The sequence below is a fragment of the Dermochelys coriacea genome, chromosome 5 (genome assembly GCF_009764565.3).
Source record: "Dermochelys coriacea isolate rDerCor1 chromosome 5, rDerCor1.pri.v4, whole genome shotgun sequence".
NCBI classification, from domain to species: Eukaryota; Metazoa; Chordata; order Testudines; family Dermochelyidae; genus Dermochelys; species Dermochelys coriacea.
Window position 1 is genome coordinate 91,998,011 of NC_050072.1, and position 16,319 is coordinate 92,014,329.

Sequence of the window (16,319 nt, forward strand, 5' to 3'; positions counted from 1 at the left end):
TCCTTTCCCCCCCCTGCTATGGGTGATGGCTTATCTTAAGTGATCACTCTCCTTACAGTGTGTATGATAAACCCATTGTTTCATGTTCTCTGTGTGTGTGTGTGTGTGTATATAAATCTCTCCTCTGTTTTTTCCACCAAATGCATCCGATGAAGTGAGCTGTAGCTCACGAAAGCTTATGCTCTAATAAATTTGTTAGTCTCTAAGGTGCCACAAGTACTCCTTTTCTTTTTGCGAATACAGACTAACACGGCTGTTACTCTGAAACCTGTCAGTTGATATAGGTAATCCAACCCTACAGCTGACAGTAGCGGGGATGACAGAAGAATTTTTCTATCGACCCAACTCCTGGTATAGACACATTTAGGTCAGCTTGACTACAGTGTTTGGAGGTCTGAATTTTTCACATTCCTGAGCAACATGGTTAGGTCCATCTAAATTATAGGTTTAGAGCAGGCCTAAACAAATGTTTCCTTTCTAAGAGGGGCCAATTAATGTAATCTCGAATAACATCTGAAAAGTTAGTCAAGAAATTTTTCACTGTAAAAGATTATAATACAACAAAAGAGAACGGGAAATTGTTAAAATGAATCTTCTGACCTTTTAATTTTCAAATGCTTTAACTGTTCTGTTTTCTGTGTGCCTAATTAAATCTTAAAATGGTTGTTACAGTGGGATCAAGCTAGTGATAATCTGACACAATCTCAAAGAATGCTCAACTCTTCTACAGAATGGTGAGCAAGTGGTTTATTAGCACCTTACCCCTTGTTCAGCCTAAGGGCATGGCTACACTTGCAAATGTAGAGCGCTTTGAGTTAAACCAGTCTTCGTAGAGCGCAGTAGGGAAAGTGCTGCAGTCTGTCCACACCGATGGCTGCAAGCGCACTGGCATAGCCACATTTGCGGCACTTGCAGTAGCATTGGGAGCGATGCATTATGGGCAGCTATCCCACAGAGCACCTCTTCCCATTCTGGTGCTGTGGCTTGTGGGAAGGGGGCAGAGGGTGTGGGGCATTCTTGGTCCTGTCCCAATGCCCTGTGATGCATCGATTTGCATCTCAGCAATCCCTGTGCTTCTGTCCACTTTTGGCACCATCTTTCAGTGTTTTTTGTACTGTGCACTCAGTCTTCCCTTTCGGTCTGCGGGAATGGAGCCTGAACTGCTGAGGAATATGCTGACGAGTCTCACCAGCATGTCACGTTTGGCAGTTGAGTTACTCCTTAAGATCCAAACTGACAGTGAGGACTTCGATGATGATTGCTTGTGGCATTCATGGACATTCTCACCACTGTGGAATGCTGCTTTTGGGCTCGGGAAACAAGCACTGAGTGGGGGGATCGCATCGTCCTGCAAGTCTAGGATGACGAGCAGTGGCTGCAGAACTTTCAGATAAGAAAAGCTACTTTCATGGGACTGTGTGAGGACCTCGCCCCCATTCTGCGGCACAAGGACACAAGATTGAGAGCTGCCCTGCCGGTGGAGAAGCAGGTGGCTGTTGCAATCTGGAAGCTGGTAACTCCAGACAGCTACCGATCGGTCGCTAACCCAGTTTGGAGTGGGAAAGTCAACTGTTGGAATCGTGTTGATGCAAGTTTGCAGGGTGATTAAATGCATCCTGCTCAGAAGAACCGTGACTCTGGGTAACATGCATGACACTGTGGCTGGCTTTGCACAAATAGGTTTCTCTAATTGCGGAGGGGTGATAGATGGGACGCATATTCCAATTCTAGCACCAACCCACCAAGACTCCGGAAGGGCTATTTCTCTATGGTTCTCCAGGCGCTTGTGGATCACAATGGGTGTTTCTGGGCCAGCCTGTATTAATGTCAATGAAAGGTGCATGATGCACACATCTTTTGGAACACTGGCCTGTTCAGGAAGCTGCAAGCTGGGACTTTTTTCCCAGACCAGAAGATCACCATAGGGGAAGTCGAAATGCCCATTGTGATCCTTGGAGACCCTGCTTATCCTTTAATGCCTTTGCTCATGAAACCCTACACAAGGAGCCTTGACAGCAGCAAGGAGCGGTTCAATAACAGGCTGAGCCAGTGCAGAATGACCGTGGAGTGTGCTTTTGGCCGTTTAAAGGGCCACTGGCGCTCTCTGTATGGCAAGCTGGACCCGATGACAGCGTCCCCGTGGTTATATCCGCATGCTGTAGCCTCCATAACATTTGTGAAGGGAAGGGTGAACGATTCACTCAGGCATGGAACTCGGAGGTTCAACACCTGGAAGCTGAATTTGAACAGCCAGAGAGCAGGGCTATTAGGTGCCCAGCGCAGGACTGCAAGAATTAGCGATGCCTTGAGGGAGCAATTTGAGGCTGAAAGCCACCAGTAATGTTTGGTGCTCTGCACTGGAGTGAAGTGCCGTGGTTCCAATATTAGTAGAAATCTGTGTTTGCTATGCTGACTTGCAGTGCCTGTTGCTTTCCTGGCCTAAGGTATCTTTTACTTTATGCAATAATAATGTTTTCAAAGCCAAAAAATCCATTTATTGAAAAGAAACACAACTGCTTGGAAAACAGAAAGGGTAAGGAATGGGGTGGGGAACGGTACGATCACAGATTTGCGTATGTCCTGTTATCATACTCGGCCTTCCTGCCTGGAGTGCTGTGCAATGAGTGCTGCACTTCAGAATGGCTATGATGCATGGTGATGGGGGTTGAGTGCAGTGGGTAAGGGATGTAGTTTTCAGGGCTGGGTGGTGAAGCTACAGGTGTTGGAGGCAGCTGGTGGCAATAAGAACGTTGGGGAAAGGTGGGTTGGAGGTGACATGGGGGAACACGGGAAAGAGTTTTGGGACGAGCCGCAGGTGGAGCAGGCACAGTAGGGCTCTGCCTGCATGGCTACGAGCACCTGGATCGAGTCTGCTTGGCGCTCCATGATGCTTATCAGCTGATCCGTGCTTTGCTGCCGGGTTTTTGTGCCGGCAATCCACATTCTGCTGGCGGATCCTCCTTTCATCTCCCTCCACTCCTGCACTTTTAGATTCTCGTTAAGGGACTGCTGCATTACTTCATGCAGCATGTCGTCTTTGCTTCTACATGGTCTCTTCCTAATTCTTTGCAGTCTTTCGGCTTGTGATAACACGGACGGCTGAGATCTCAAGGTTGCATCTGTAAAGGCAAAATGCAACACTTACAGAGGCAGCATTGTTCACACCAGATAGAGCAATGATTTTCTGTACTTAAGGGCAAGCACAGTCTAAACAATAGCATAATTTGCCTGTCCCAAAGCAAGTGCACATAACCCACAGGAACCCTAAAATGGTGAGTAAGCACAGGGTCAAGGGGGACTGATTGTTTCACGGCCGTACTGCCTTCTGGTTTTCTGTGCCTTAGGGAGAGCCAACAGCTGCAGGGGGCCTATATACTGAACAATTTTCCCCACATTTTCCACAGGAGTTTGCCCTGGAAGATATCTCGCTGCTGAGGGTGACCTGGGAAGCAAGGGAGGGTCTTCTACTGCAGTGCGGCTTCCGCCCTGGCCCATATGCAGCTTGCCTGTGTGCAGCAATGGTCCCCCCGCCCGTCATGGCACAGTGGCATGGACATGTTAGCCTGACTGGGACAGGGACCACAGTGGCTCTCCCAAGAAACCCGTGCAAGTGCATTGCCCAAGTTCTGGATGAGATCTTTGAAGAGATCACTGAGACCAGTTACCACAATGTGAGAGAGCCCAGCAATGCCCTATTCCACATCTAGGCATGCATGCAGCCCTAACCCTCCTCGCCCCAAGAACCTGCACCAAATAACTTCCTTCACAAAATAAAAGTCGCTTACTGTGAACCTCCTCTGGTGTTTGTCCTTCCCCAAGCACTGGCTGCCGCAACTGGCTACCTTCCTCTTGGCTTGAGAATAGCTCCTGGCTGCATGCATCTAGGGATTCTGGGGTGTCTTCCTTCTCAGCACCCTTGCTCCCACTTTCCTCCTCCTCCTCCTGCCTTGTTGAACTGGGCTCTGAAATGTCCATGGTGGTCCTCAGAGTCAAGGTGGGGTCGCCCCCAAATATCGCGTCCAGCTCTTTGTAGAAACGGCAGGTCACGGGGGCAGCACCGGAGCGGCCTTTTGCTTTGCAGGCCTTGTGGTAGGCATTCCGCAGCTCCTTCACTTTAACCCTGCACTGCAGTGCATCCCGGTCATGGCCCCTTTCCATCATGTTCCTTGATATCTGCCCAAAGGTATTGTAATTCCTATGGCTGGAGCACAGCTGGGGCTAGACAGCTTCCTCCCATCAAACGCTGATAAGGTCCAGCACCTTGCTATTGCTCCATATTGGAGATTGCCTGGCTCATGGAGGCATGGTCACCTGGAAAGATTTGCTGAGAGCACTCCACGCCTGGCTGAGCAAACGGGAAGGGGATTTTCAAAATTCCCAGAGAATTTAAAGGGCGGGTCTGAGGGCAGGACAGTAAAGTTCAGAGTGATGACCAGAGTGGCTAGAACAAGCATTGTGGGACATTTCTGGAGGCCGATCAGAGCACATTAACAGACCAGGGCATCCACATTGATGCTACGGCGCTCCAGCGGGGGCGCATTAAACGTTATTCCACTCTCTGAGGTGGAGTACCAGGAGTGCTCTAGCCACGGAGTCCGGGCGCTCTAAGTGCCTTGCCAGTGTGGACGCGTCGTGAGTTAGAGCGCTCAGGGCTGCTTTAATGCATTCTAACTCGCAAGTGTAGCCATGCCCTAAGACACCACCTTCCCCTTATCAATACAACACACACTTTTTTAATTATTTCTTTTCTCTTTCTGCATTTTACCCGTCCCCTTTCTTTTTTTCCTTTTTGCATTTTGTGTCTCCCTTTCCCTTGTGTGGCTCTTCCACTGTTTCCCTAAACTCGGTGTGAAGAACATGCTATGGGAAGACCATAAGGGTCTTTCATTTCTTTAGCTAACTACACGTGGAACTTGCTCTAGAGGAAAACTGACTTACTGAAGGTTTTCCTTCTGCAGCAGTTGGCTTTTTTTTTTTTTAATTGCTTTTCAGCTCTGCATTCTTAACTTCATTTTGCTGCTAGGCTGTTCACCTCCAAGTATAAACCAGAGTATTACGAAAGTGTGTACATCTTGCCAGCATCTGCTGGTTCATTTTTCTCTCTGGCTATAGAAGCCACTGCAGAGCAACGCAAGGTGCTCCACTCCCTGTGACTTGAGCTTGCTGCTTTTGCAATACTCTTTCTATGTGGGGAGGCTAAGCCTCAATAGTGAATCCATCTCTCATGACAACACAAGATCACTGGTCTGGCCCAGATGTTCATGAAAATTTCAGTAAAAATTGTCTTCTCTGATTGTAGAAAAGTTCCGCCCGCGTCCCCCCGCCAATCCCTTCATCAGTGGAATCATCTGCATTTCAAGGGGTGGGATTCTCAAAAAGAGACTTTAGTGTTTAGCTGCCATTTTAGGTGCCTTTGTCCAAACATTAGATTCTCATAACACTTATCTGCTGTCTAGCCCTGTAAGCACATAGGAAGTTTAGGTGCCTAAATTTCTTCTAGTAAAGTCCCAAGCTCATTAAATTTCTGCCTGTGGGCATGCTTGCAGCCTCCTCAATCTTGACACCACTGAGCAGCTTTGCACCTAATTCACACCTAGGCATTCCCAACCTATCTTGCCTGTGTGGCCTGATCCCGTAGATGGAAGCAGTGGGGGCAAAAGATTTATCTGGCTTTAAGATTCTACTTGATAAGTTTATGGAGGAGATGGTATGATGGGATAATCGCAAAAAGAAAAGGAGTACTTGTGGCACCTTAGAGACTAACAAATTTATTAGAGCATAAGCTTTCGTGAGCTACAGCTCACTTCATCGGATGGGATAATGTGATTTTGGTAATTAATTGATCTTTAAATATTCAGGGTAAATAGGCCTAATCCCCTAAGATGGGATATTAGATGGATGGGATCTGAGTTACCCAGGAAAGAATTTTCTGTAGTATCTGGCTGGTGAATCTTGCCCATATGCTCAGGGTTTAGCTGATCGCCATATTTGGGATCGGGAAGGAATTTTCCTCCAGGGCAGATTGGAGAGGCCCTAGAGGTTTTTCACCTTCCTCTGTAGCATGGGGCACGGGTCACTTGAGGGGGGATTCTCTGCTCCTTAAAGTCTTTAAACCACGATTTGAGGACTTCAATAGCTCAGACATAGGTGAGGTTTTTCATAGGAGTGGGGGAGTGAGATTCTGTGGCCTGCGTTGTGCAGGAGGTCGGACTAGATGATCAGAATGGTCCCTTCTGACCTTAGTATCTATGAATCTATGTGCTTGTAGGCTGCCTTAGAACATGTTGACTAGATTGCATCCTGCACAAAATACAGCTGGTGGTGCTGGTGCTCCCCTTTACCCAGTATCCCACTCACCCAGGGTATGGAAGATCTGGGTTCAAATCCCCCCTCTACTTCATGTGGATCAGGGACTTGGATCTAGGCCTCCCACCTCCTAGGTGAGTGCCCTAACCATTGGGCAATAGAGTCAATCTGTCTGGCCTGATGAATACTGAAATATTTTATGTGAAATGGAACAGCTAAAACAGGAGAGATTGAAAGACCCACCCTAGAATACTCCAGAGCCCCATGGTTAGGGCATTCACTTAGGAGCAGGGGAAACATGGATTCAGGTCCCTGCTCCACATTAGGCAGAGGGGGGATTTGAAGTCTGGTTTCCTGGGTGAGTGCTCTAACCACTGGGCTATTGGGTAAAAGAGGGTGGCAGCCGTCATCGCTGCCACCACCAGCTCTTGCTGACCTGGCTTAGGTGCCTAATTCCAGGAGAGCATTCATGGTTGTGAATTCCAAGTGCAAGGAGTCATGGTATCTTAGGGCATGTCTACACTGCAGCCCTAAGTTGACTTACTTACAGCCACTTCAGTAATTACTGCAGTGGTTGATGTACTCACTATCCTCCTGTCGGTGGTGTGTGTCCTCACCACGAGCACTTTCACTTACTGTAGAGGGTCTGATATTCTTGTTAACTGCTGGAATTAGCCTACCTTGCTTGTCACCATGAAAGGTTTTCCTCCTTTCCCCCCCCCCCCTGCTGCTGGTGATGGCTTATCTTAAGTGATCACGCTCCTTACAGTGTGTATGATAAACCAATTGTTTCATGTTCTCTGTGTGTGTATATAAATCTCTCCTCTGTTTTTTCCACCAAATGCATCCGATGAAGTGAGCTGTAGCTCACGAAAGCTTATGCTCTAATAAATTTGTTAGTCTCTAAGGTGCCACAAGTACTCCTTTTCTTTTTGCGAATACAGACTAACACGGCTGCTACTCTGAAACCTGTAGAGGGTCAGTGTGTGGGCTAAAAGACAGGGCTTTCAGCTCCGCACAGCTCCCTGCCGGGAGCCCAGATGCCTCCCACCCTGGCTTTCACCTCCCAGCTCCTGCCTGGAATCAGGGGTCAACTGCCTGGCTGGGAATGGGGAGCTGGGGCAACTTGACGCTCAATAGCCGATGGAAGTAGTGCAGTGTCTACACAGAGACTCAGGTTTCAGAGTAGCAGCCGTGTTAGTCTGTATTCGCAAAAAGAAAAGGAGTACCCGTGGCACCTTAGAGACTAACAAATTTATTAGAGCATAAGCTTTCGTGTAAATGCATCCGATGAAGTGAGCTGTAGCTCACGAAAGCTTATGCTCTAATAAATTTGTTAGTCTCTAAGGTGCCACGGTTACTCCTTTTCTTTTTACACAGAGACTGTTGCCCCAACTACACCAACATAAGCGCTACGCCTCTTGTGGAGATGGAATTATTATGTTGGTGTAGTAGGGTTCTTACATCTATGGGACAAAGCTGTTGTGTGTACACTGATGTAATTAGGTCAACATAAGTTGTCTTACATCGACCAAACTGTATAGTGTAGACCAGGCCTAACTCACTTTGAGGGATGGGGCTTAAGACACATACTTCTTCTTGGCATTACCTATTAGCTAGTCTATGTGGCTCCCCACTCAAAATGCTAGTTATGTGAATCCTCTTTTTTAGGGGCCCCTTTCTAAGATGTTTTAATTCTTTTTATAGTGCTTATTGCCAAAGTAGTTTGGGACTTCCCACCCTAAACACATTCATGGGAAGTTAAATCTCTTAATAGGTGAACTGTTTTTGTGGATCATGTTTTCCTTCTGTTATAACTTGCTTGGCAGGCTTAAACCTGAAACAAATTAGTAGCCAAATTACAGCCTTAGTTAATTTTAAGAAAACCTGGGGAATTGGTAAAGGAAGATCATTGTTACCTACATAATACTTCCAGCTGAAGTTGTGATGACTGAGACTCGATCACTGGAGATTCTCTGCCAGAGACAGTTCTCAGATATGGATTGCACTTGCTAAAATTTGTTAAAAACTTCAGAATAATGATTAGGGTTTCTATTTCTTTTTCTGTAAAATATACCACACTAGCAGCATTCATGGTACATAAAACATATTACTGCTCACCACAAGAATTCTTGTGATCTATTGTTGGCTAACTATTCCACACATCTTTACTGTGTCAGAGACCTTCATGAAGCTTTGTATAAGCCTTTTTAAACTCCTCTGTATAAACTGCGAGTTAGTGTTAGCCTTGACAAAGACCAGCGTTTTTACTGTATTGTAGTAGTGTTTAAACTAACCAGCTCAAAAGTTTTCTTGTATAGTAAATATTTGTAGAAAAGATAAATATAAGGAAACAAGACAATAGTCCACCTAAAAGTACCCTCTCTAAAGATTTTCCAGCTTCAAGAGCTTGTACTTAATTTTTTATTGTGGGTCTGAAAATAGACTCTCATAAGAAATTAGAGACTAGGAATAAATACTCATAGTTGTGAAGAGTGGTTTTGTTTTGTTTTTTTGCTTTGATTCATTTGGTAAAGTTACATTTCTGTCTCCCTGTACTTTGCCAACTCTGGTGACTACAGTCTTTTGGATAAGACCTTCTAATATTAAACAGCTTCTTAAGGAAGGAATATTTTCAGTGCAACTTGAAGGTGTCCGTGCTATGAAGTGGGGAAAATATATTGATATGAACAATCAAATTCACAGCCATGCAAATTTGTAGCTGCACAAAACCTCACACTTCGTTCATCTGTGGCATGCATTCAAATATCTGTAAAATTATTAGGGAATGATAGGTTCTGTGGATAGGATTGGAGGACACACTAAAGCATTTTAGTGTATTTAAAACTGCTTTAGAGGAAGATACTGATCCCCACAAATTGTATATCTTTATTTCTGCTGTTGACTGAATTTCATTCCTAAAGCATTTTCAGAAAATACAGGTTGGTTGATTTGTTATTTAAAAAAAATAAATTGGTATTTGTATCTAAGACCTTAGAAAGTAGATTGGCCATGAGCAACATTCTAGAATAAGTGTAGCTATTTGCAATATTAATTATAACTATTTGTAAAACAAGGTGTTACTGTAGACTTAGGCACAACATAAAGTTGATCGCTTGAAACATCGCTGAGAGTCCTGCAGATTTAGTAACTGATTAAGAAGAATTGATCATGTTATTTCAGATCACTAAAAATGTGAAATGGGCTGCATTTAAAAAAAAAAAAAGTAGATTTTTGAATTTGTACCTTAGAGACCTCTAGATATTACCAAATTTGAAATCTCCCTGGAGCACTCTGGAGTTTCATGAGTGTTAATAAATGAAGCAATATACCTTGAACTTCAGTCTAATTTAGAATAGAAAATAGCAAGTTTCCATTGGCTAGTGCTTTTAGGCTTATATAGCTGTGTTGTAGAAATGACCTCTTTCAGAAATGGACCAGTCCCTCAAAAAAACAAACCCGCGCCCTCACTCCCCAAATGATTAGTAGAGATTGTCATTTGTACTACCTTAATCTGGAACCTGCCCACCAAATATATGAATGAAGTGATAACTTTCTCCACTAAAAGATTTGAATGTATGCTTTAGATTATAACCCTTCAGGATGGAGATTCTCTTCTGCATTATAGTGCCAAGCACAGTGGGGCCTCAATCCCAGTTGAAACTTCTGAGCACTACCATAAATATAAATGTTTACAACTAAAAAGAAGGGCGTTTTGTTCTGATCAAATGATCACTCACAGCAATCTATACTAACAGACTTCTGTCTTCCAAATTAGGGGTGGAGATGCTTGACCCTAACCACCCCAGTATTCACACCCTGTGCATTAATAGAAGGGTATTTATACAAACTATGCCTTGTGCGATGTCATCTGAAGACTACATAACACACTAGTTAATAATATCATTGAGGAATATATGTGGAGTTATGGAAGTCCTCTGATACTATGTTTTAAAATCTGTATTTGAACAAAGTAAAAACAAGTCTGCCCTGGTCTTGAATACGAATGTAGCAGAATGACCATTACAATTTACATGTGCAGTAAATTGAATCATCAAAACTCACAAGGTGGTTGCGGGGGGGGGGGGGGGTCAGCATGTTTGGATCATAAAGAATTGTATATTTGCTTGTTTAGCCAGCTTGGTCATCAGACTGAGACCAGGAGGCTATATTTACATAAAAGCTAAAGAAAACCATCAAACTGACAAGGGGAGGTGATAAGGGCATAACTCTCAGCGGGGGATGGAGACTTCGCTTCCAGGAAGGCATCCTGTTTCTTGAAGCAGGGTTAATGAACTTTGAGACATGCTTGTCAAAGGTTTGCTTGACTATAAAGAGGGAGGCAATGAACCCCTAAGATGACAAGGGTAAACTGCACCTTGTACTTCTGTGGAAGGTCCTGATTGAGAGAGAGTCAGCCATGCTGGACCAAGAGTAATTAGTGAGTGAAATCATCTTAAACAAAGACTGTGCCTTGCTAGATTAAGTTTTAGACTTGTAGATGCATGTTAGCACTTTTATTTGCTTGTCATTATATCTACCTGTTTTTCTTTTTTAATTGGCATCACTTAACTTGTGTCCTGTTGTTAATACTTGTTTTGTTTTAATTTAAACAATTAAATGTTTGTGTTTTGAATTGGAGATTCCAGTTAATGTGGCAGGCTGCTGGGTATTGTCTCTTAAAGGAGCAAACAAACCTTATTATTTCTCTGAGTGGTCTAGGAGAGGGCTGGATGCTTCAGGGCAGACAGTTTTGGGGAAATGCAGGACTAGTGTTGGGATCACTTGGCTGTTGTAACCCAGGCTGGTGGAGATCAGTGGGTGTCTGTGGTATAACAAGCAGGCTGTGGAGACAGTTACTGAAACATGGCTGCTTATCACACAGACAGTTGGTGCATGCTTGTATGCTATCTGGGAGCATCTAACAAAGGAGCTACAGCAACAGAGTATTTTACGGCATCCAGGGCTTCAGGGCAGGCAGTGACGCACCTCTCGCTGGTCTGGTTTGCACTCCTAAACGTGACAGGAGGATATTGAGAAGTATACAGCAAGTATCCTAGAGATTCTTGAAAAAAGAAAAGGAGTACTTGTGGCACCTTAGAGACTAACAAATTTATTAGAGCATAAGCTTTCGTGAGCTACAGCTCACTTCATCGGATGCATGATGAAGCTCACGAAAGTTTATGCTCTAATAAATTTGTTAGTCTCTAAGGTGCCACAAGTACTCCTTTTCTTTTTGCGAATACAGACTAACACGGCTGCTACTCTGAAACCTAGAGATTCTTGCTACATCTAGTAGGATTCTGACATTATAAACTTAAACCCTGCTTCAGGAAAACACTTAAGCACATGCTTGAGTGCTTTCCTGACTTGTGGTCTTCGGACCTGTTCCTGAAAACACTTACATGCATGTGTAACTTGTAAATCAAGTCTCTTCAGGAACAGGCCCTATGTTTGTAAAATCAAAGCCCTACTAGATTCTTTAGCAGGATGACATCCATAGGGAGTACAATGAATGTAATAGTCTATTTTATACTATTGTGTTTAAGCAAACGTTCCAAATGTCTTGAAAGAGCTTGCTGCTTATCAGTCTGTAAGCCATTCTTTCAAAAAACCATGAAGTTTCCCAGTATCACCAATGATATACCATCAGGATCCTTTCTGTTTTCCATGGTGTGATACATAACATTGCACAAGAAAAAAGAGCATGCAGAAATTCTTGTCTGTGAAGAGCCGCAGCAGCATCTATAGGAAGGATATGCAAGAGTGCCACCATTGGTCCTAGTGGAGGGTTTTAATTCTGTTTTAACTGTTCGCAAATTGTTTTTCTTATTTTTGTAGTTTATTCCATAGTGTGTATGTATAGAAAGTTGGCATCTTCCATATTTAGTCTCTCCATCTGTATAATCATTTGAGTAGAACAAAAATTATGAAATAATATATTCTAAATGTTGTATCTATTGCTATATCTTGCTTTAAGGTACAAGAATTTTTAAATGCCTGTAACTATGAAAGAAGTCTCTTGCTCAATAACCTGTTAAATCATAGCCTCAAACAAAAAATTGTCGGTTTTGTGGTTGGATTCATGTGTCCATTTTTTTTTTTGGTTGATTACATCAATAATTGCATAACAATGGTTCTCAACCTATTTATCATTGTGGGCCGCATATGTGGCCCACAAAGTGTTAGCTGGGTCAAAGGTTGAGAACCACAGTGCCTTCCACCTAACCTCCACCCCCCCCAATCCCTAGGCTCAATGCCCTCCACCCAAAGACCCCTCCACAGAGTGGGGCCAGGAGCGGAGAGCTGGGCATGGGACAGGGATGGGGACCCCGAGCCCTGTCGCAAGGGACTGGGCGACAGCCGGCTGCCCAGACAACGAGCCCTGCTGTGGAGGGCCGGGAGGCAGCCAGCTGCCCAGACCCCATCCAGAGCCTGCTGCACAGCAGAGGAGCCTGGAGCCCACGGCCTTTAGCACATAGTCTGCTGGGTCGTAGCTGTGTACTAATTGGCTGCATGTGGCACATGGGTTGAGAACCACTGCAGTAGAACCTCAGTTACAAACTGACCAGTCAAATATGTGGAATTGGAAGTGTGCAGTCTGGCAGCAGCAGAGATTAACAAAAAAGCAAAGCAAATACAGTACTGTTCTACGGAAAACCTGAACTACTAAAGAAAATAAAGAGAGAGCAGCATTTTTCTTCTGCAGACTAAAGTTTCAAAGCTGTATTAAGTCAATGTTCAGTTGTAACTTTTGAGAGAACCATCATAACGTTTTGTTGTTTTGAACAACCTCCATTGCCAAGGTGTTCGTAACTCTGAGGTTCTACTGTATAAGCATGAGCTTTTTTTTAAAAAAAAAAAAGGCACCAATCCTGAAAATAATTGAAGCACCTGAGTAACTTTACTTACCTGTGTAGTGTGGGACTACTTATGTGATTTATATGAAGCACCTCATTAAGGCTTTGCAGGCTTGGGGTTGTGAGGGGTCATTGCATCGTGAGGATCTCACTTATTCTGTTAGTGTACTCAGTTCAGAGAAAATGATCTGATGTTAGCTTGATCCATATTGATTTGTCTTAGGAAGACAAAGCTTGGTGTTCAAGTTTTTGAACAGATTGAAACTTTAATTAAAAATCTATAACATCTTTCAGATTTTTGAAATCTGAATTATTTGGATGGTAATAGGGATCTGTCACATGTAGAAAGTATCCCATGTGCCTGGTGTTAGGGTAGCTCTTAATTCATTTTTATTTTTTGACAGTCTGATAAGTTCTGGAAAAACTGTCTTATGTGTAGGCTTGGCAGAATAAGATTTTTATTTTTTATAGTTTTGGTGAATAATATCAATGGCTTATTTTAAAGCATTATTTGTGTAGACTTTAAATTTAAACAGTTGTGGGGAAATAGTGGGGTCACACAGTGAGAAGGGTATAATGAAGGCTAAGATTGTGTCATGTATATTTTTAATAAGAGTCACGGGCAGGTCACTGGCAATAAACAAAAATTCACGGAAACCTGACCTGTCCTAGACTTCTACTAAAAATATCCATGATAAAATGGGAAGGGACTGGGCAGTTGTGGGGTGTCTGGGAGCTCAGGGGGCCCCCACTACCTGTGGGGGTTCAGAGCTTCAGGTCCCCCTGTCCCGCACGGCGGAGGGGAGCGGCAGGGTCCCCCTGCCGCCTCCCCAGCTGTGGGGTGCTATGGGAATCCCGCTGCTGTGGTGGGGTGCCACCGGGGGTCCCCTGTCCTGCGGCGGCTGGGTCGCTGCGAGGGTACCACCACGGCCCATCGTGGCTTGGAGCTTAGGGGCCTGTTGCCTCAGGCGGCGGAGGTACCTCACAGCTCCCTGCCACTTCAGGAGGTGACAGGACCCTGCAGCTCCCAGCCGCCAGGGCTGAAATTATGGAGGTCTTTGGAAGTCATGGATTCTGTGACCTCTGACAAAATCGTAGCCTTAACTATAACTATTTAATTACAGTAGACATTGAGATTCAAAAAGTTAAATCTTTATAACCATTAACACAAAATTTGTCAACATCGTGTGTCAAAATATACAAAGTAAATAGCCTTAGTTTGATTAAATTCTAAAGCAGAATTTTTCTCTTTGTCAAAATTTGCAGAAAGGTAATCTATGATGGAAATTTTTTTGTTGGTTTGTCTGTACAATGAAATTGATGTTTACTGATATTTATAGATTAAAAATCTACTCCTAAGCCTATTTATATGGTATGTCTTTTTTAAAAAACCTATATCAAACTTGCTAGCCCAGACACAGATACCAGAGTTTGGCATAACAGAATGTTTTTGGTACAAAGATATGTCTTGTTCTGGTCATTTTTGATTCATTATGATTTCACAGCATGCATATACAGAAGGGTTTTTTATATTATTTTCTTAACAGAAAGGAGCTATAATAACTAGATTGGATGACTTTGAACAGAAATAGGAAACATGATGATGGCACCTGAAATTGCAAGCCCATTAGCAAGAATTTTTAATGAATCTGTAAACTCAGGAATAGTACCAAATGATTGGAGAATTGCTAATATAGTTCCTATTTTTAAGAAAGGAAAAAAAAGTGATCCGGGTAACTACAGGCCAGTTAGTTTGACATCTGTAGTATGCAAGGTCCTGGAAAAAATTTTGAAGGAGAAATTAGTTAAGGACATTGAAGTCAATGGTGAATGGGACAAAATCCAACATGGTTTTACAAAAGGTAGATCGTGCCAAACCAACCTAATCTCCTTTTTTGAAAAAGTAACAGATTTTTTAGATAAAGGAAATGCAGTGGATCTAATTTACCTAGATTTCAGTAAGGCATTTGATACCGTGCCACATGGGGAATTATTAGTTAAATTGGAGAAGATGGGGATCAATATGAACATCAAAAGGTGGATAAGGAATTGGTTAAAGGGGAGACTGCAACGGGTCCTACTGAAAGGCGAACTGTCAGGTTGGAGGGAGGTTACCAGTGGAGTTCCTCAGGGATCGGTTTTGGGACCAATCTTATTTAATCTTTTTATTACTGACCTTGGCACAAAAAGTAGGAGTGTGCTAATAAAGTTTGCAGATGATACAAAGCTGGGAGGTATTGCCAGTTCAGAGAAGGATCGGGATATTATACAGGAGGATCTGGATTACCTTGTAAACTGGAGTAATAGTAATAGGATGAAATTTAATAGTGAGAAGTGTAAGGTTATGCATTTAGGGATTAATAACAAGAATTTTAGCTATAAGTTGGGGACGCATCAATTAGAAGTAACGGAAGAGGAGAAGGACCTTGGAGTATTGGTTGATCATAGGATGACTATGAGCTGCCAATGTGATATGGCTGTGAAAAAAGCTAATGCGGTTTTGGGATGCATCAGGAGAGGCATTTCCAGTAGGGATAAGGAGGTTTTAGTACCGTTATACAAGGCACTGGTGAGACCTCACCTAGAATACTGTGTGCAGTTCTGGTGTCCCATGTTTAAAAAGGATGACTTCAAACTGGAGCAGGTACAGAGAAGGGCTACTAGGATGATCCGAGGAATGGAAAACTTGTCTTATGAAAGGAGACTTAAGGAGCGTGGCTTGTTTAGCCTAACTAAAAGAAGGTTGAGGGGAGATATGATTGCTCTCTATAAATATATCAGAGGGATAAATACAGGAGAGGGAGAGGAATTATTTCAGCTCAGCACCAGTGTGGACACAAGAACAAATGGGTATAAACTGGCCACCAGGAAGTTTAGACTTGAAATCAGACAAAGGTTTTTAACCATCAGAGGAGTGAAGTTTTGGAATAGCCTTCCAAGGGAAGCAGTGGGGGCAAAAGATCTATCTGGCTTTAAGATTCTACTCGATAAGTTTATGGAGGAGATGGTATGATGGGATAATGGGATTTTGGTAAGTAATTGATCTTTAAATATTCAGGGTAAATAGGCCAAATCCCCTGAGATGGGATATTAGATGGATGGGATCTGAGTTACTATAGAAAATTCTTTCCTGGGTATCTGGCTGGTGAATCT

The 16,319-nt window shown here is 43.4% G+C and overlaps 1 protein-coding gene and 1 long non-coding RNA gene across 8 annotated transcripts in view; one reads left to right on the top strand and one right to left on the bottom strand.

The window, feature by feature from the left end:
* AGTPBP1 (ATP/GTP binding carboxypeptidase 1) overlaps positions 1 to 16,319 on the top strand; it is a 174,394-nt gene that overhangs the window by 34,598 nt on the left and 123,477 nt on the right. For 2 of the 7 annotated variants that reach the window (XM_043515137.1, XM_043515136.1), the window contains exon 2: positions 10,085 to 10,143. The exons of the other annotated variants lie outside the window; for them this stretch is intronic. The gene's annotated coding sequence lies outside the window, so the exon portion shown is untranslated. The remainder of the gene's footprint in view (positions 1 to 10,084; positions 10,144 to 16,319) is intronic. 7 annotated transcript variants of the gene reach the window in all.
* On the bottom strand, positions 2,983 to 3,837 carry LOC122460372. Its single transcript, XR_006281637.1, has 2 exons — positions 3,786 to 3,837; positions 2,983 to 3,119 (listed from the first exon to the last, which is right to left on the bottom strand). It is a non-coding gene; the product is annotated as an uncharacterized LOC122460372 (long non-coding RNA).